The sequence below is a fragment of the Canis lupus genome, chromosome 17, assembly GCF_003254725.2.
Source record: "Canis lupus dingo isolate Sandy chromosome 17, ASM325472v2, whole genome shotgun sequence".
Taxonomy (NCBI): Eukaryota; Metazoa; Chordata; class Mammalia; order Carnivora; family Canidae; genus Canis; species Canis lupus.
In genome coordinates, this window is record NC_064259.1 from 43,187,043 (window position 1) to 43,191,148 (window position 4,106).

Consider the following 4,106-nt stretch of genomic DNA (forward strand, 5'->3'; position numbering starts at 1 on the left):
TGCTTCTCCCTCTGTCTGTGTCTCTGCCTCTCTCTCTCCGTGTCTGTCTCTCATGAATAAATAAATAAAATCTTTTAAAAAATAGATAAAAAGTGCTAAGGAGGATATGGAAAGGAGGGGACCTTTGTATGATATTGTTGGGAATGTAGACTGGTCCAGAAACCATGGAAAACATTATGCAGTTTCCTCAAAAATTAAAAATAGAACTACCATATGATTCATCAGTCCCACTTCTGGGTGTATATCTAAAGGAAACAAAATTACTATCTGAAGAGATATGTGTACCCCCATGTTCATTGTAGCATATTCACAATTTCCAATGTATGGAAACAATGTAAAATGTCACCAATGGATGAATAGATAAAGAAAGTGTGACATACACAATAGAATATTATTCAGCCTAATCAAAGAAGGAAATCTTGCCATTTGTAACAAATAGATGAGGAATAATTCCAAGTAAAATAAGCCAGACAGGGAAATAAAATACTGCATGGTTATTATCTATATGTGGAAACAAACAAACAATAGTCAATCTCATAGGAACAAAGAGTAGAATGGTCGTTGTCATGGACTGGCAGGAGGGCAGAGTGGAGAGAGGTTGGTAAAAGAATACAAACTTTCAGTGATAAAATAAACAAGGTCTGAGGATTTAATGGTGACCATAATTGTATTGTATAACTGAAATTTACTAAGAGAATATATCTGAAGTGTTTTTCCCAAAAAAAAAAAAGTAAATGTGTGAGGTAATGGATGTGTTAATTAACTTGGTTGTGGGACTCATTTCACAATATATACATATATCAGATCATCATATTGTATACTTTAAATGCATTACAATTTAGTGTCAATTGCTCCTTAAGAAACTTATCTTCAAAAAACAAACAAAAAAAAAAGAAACTTATCTTCATATATAATATATATATTTAAATATACATGTATATATACTGATGTATATATAGAAAAGAAATTAAATCACTATCTCAAAGAGATATCTGCACTTTCTTGTTTTGCAACCTAAGTGTTCATCAACCGATGAATGGATAGGGAATCCCTGGGTGGATCAGCAGTTTAGTGTCTGCCTTCAGCCCAGGGCGTGATGCTGGAGACCCGGGATCCAGTCCCATGTCAGGCTCCCTGCAGGGAACCTGCTTCTCCCTCTGCCTGTGTCTCTGCCTCTCTCTCTCTCTGTGTCTATCATGAATAAATAAATAAAATCTTAAAAACAAACAAACAAACAAATGAATGGATAAAGGAAATGTAATATCGTGATGTTATCAAAATGGTGAAGTAGTTTTCTACCATTTTCTCTTCAAAGAACACTGATATTGACCATCACCCATGGACAAGAGTGCCTTGTAGAAGTAGTAGAGGTCCAGGAGTCCAGCAGAGAATTTACAGTACACCAGTAGAGGAAAGAAAAAAATCCCAGATTGGAAGCATTGAAGAAGATAAGAGGACCAGTTTTACTTTACCTGTGTCAGCCCTCCCTCAAGATGGCACAGCTCAGTTCTAAGAGTGAACTTCTTAGCCTGTAATTTCTCCCACAGGGGAAACTGACAGCATGTAAATGAGCACCAGCCTTCTCCAGCAATGCAAACCTGCATTGCCACTGCCAGAGACCCCTTCCCTGCCCATCCAAAATACTGAGATGTACTATATGAATTAGAGACAGAAGATGGCTGGGAGACCCATAGTTAGGGCTCAGAAGGCAGCAGAGGGACCCAGATCCTACTAATCACTTGCAGATTACATCAGGATACATCTCTATGGGCTTTTGTAGATGCATCCCTCCAGATCTCTGCCATGTGACTTATGGGCATCCCCAAAACTCCATGCACCTTACTGACACACATGCCCCAACCCCAAGGGGTTATTCTGCACTTGTTTCTGAGGGCAGTGAGAGTAAGAGTTTGTAGACAGCTGGTGAGCAAATACAGAAAGTTGGATGGACTGCAAGATTGGGAGAAACCACACAAAGTTAAGCATTCAGCACCACCCCAGGGAAAGCAAATAGGAATCTGTCAGAACCAAGCCTGGCATACGCAGTGGCTTAAAAAAAAAAACTTAATATATATTTATATATAATTATAAAAATTATAATATATAATTATATAATTATATATAATTATAAAAATTATATATAATTTTTAATAATTATTTTATATTTATATTATATAATTTATATAATAAAATATATATATATAATTTTTTTATAGACATAATGAGTTGTTTCTCCCAGAAGCCTTTAAGTCTCTAAGATTTAATGATATATGGAAATGAGAACTTTTTTCAAAATAGATTTTATTAAAGAATCACATTTGTTTTGATAAGAGCATTCTGTATTTACTCATACTTGGCACTTCTGTTCATTTTTTCCCATTTATTCAATAAGACATTATATAGAAAACTGATTGAATATCTGTTGAGTTTACAGAGAAATGAAAGGTCTGGACATGCCCTGAAGTTGGCATCAATCTAGGGGTAAGTAAAGGGATATAAATGAAATGCAAAGAGAGTACTGAAGAAAGAGCAAGTTTTATATTTGTGAAGAAAGAAAAGGGAGTAGGGAAAGGAATTAATTTGAACCCTGTTCTCTCAATGCTAAAAGATCTCCATATCAGAAAGCAAATGATCCAGGCATTTTAGTACTAAGGTAAGTGAAATTACTTACATTTTTCATATAGAAAAGCCCTAAAAGTAAGGTAACAATCCATTTAAAAATTTGTATCATCTTCTGATAGTATCACATGTCTAGCGTTTAGTTACTTAATTGATCTGAAATGGTCATCTTTCTAAATAAGAGGGCAGTTTTATCTCCTACCTCTGTCCCCTGGAAGAAAACTCACTAATACTTCTGGCTAAAAAAGGTATTTATAATTATATCTTTCCTATCTAATATCCAGTTAACTTCCGTTGTTCCTCTTTGTTTTCTAGTTTCTGGGCCCTAGAATCTAAATAAAAGATAGCTTTGGTGACCTCAATAGATTTGTGTGGTCCAGGATCAGATCTGATAAATAATATATGCTCAGAATATCCATTATTAATTCTCACTACCAGCAGTAAACAATGGGAGCCTAGCCTCAACTCTCCTTTCTCTTCCACTGAAGGCGGTTAGCTCATTCCATAAGGTGTTTTCCGAACTTCATCTGCTCGTTTATATGTATGTTCTGAGATGCTTTGATTGGGAACCTCATCACAAAATGTTTTAGCATTGGGCCTTAATGGAAGTCCCAGCATGTTATTTATTCCCCACCAAATAGAGTTTGTTAAGATGCATTGTGCTGCAGCTTGCTGGACAACATTCAGGGAAATAGTACATCCTTCCATAAAACCGCAAAGCATGCAGTGCAGAGCACAAACAAATCTCACTGTGCTAAAATCCCACTCTTCAATCAACACTATATTCCAGCCTGTCATATCTCTACAACAGCTGCAGAGGGAATAACTCTTGTATAGAGGTTTAGGGTTTTCTTTTAAAGTAAGATGTGTGTACAAGTGACTTGAGAAAAAAAGAGGGCAATAAAACTTTGCAATATTTTCCAATTTTCTCTCTCCATATTTAATGGTGCCTGGCATTTCTATAGATGACATTTAATATTTGAAAGGGCATAATTTCTTTTGGTGCACAAAGGAGTTTCTGTTATGTTTCTGGCAGATAGAGAAAAATTCATATCTCTACATGTGATCTGCATTGAAATCTCGGTGTGTGATGGATGGATGGATGTTTTCTAGTATTTACACCCTTCACATTGTACCTCAACTGGATCGACATAAATTCTCTATTTGGTATTTCTTTATGGATCTGTAATCACTTATATTAACCAAAAAAATTAACCAAGAATTCTAGAGTTGAAAGTAATTAGCGAAAAATCTAGTTTGATGCTTTTCAAATTGTGTTTCTTAGAGACAAGGCATTTTGTAAGTCACCTCAGGGGCAGAGGGAGCTGTATAAGGAAGGCTGTGGGTAGCCTTATTTGTTCAAGCAGACCAGCTCTGCTTGGAAATGTTTCATATGTTTAATCTTTTAGTGAAATTTTGTTTAAAATAAGATTTCATTTATTTAAAACAAGTGACAGTATAAGACTACTGAGTTCAAATTATTTATT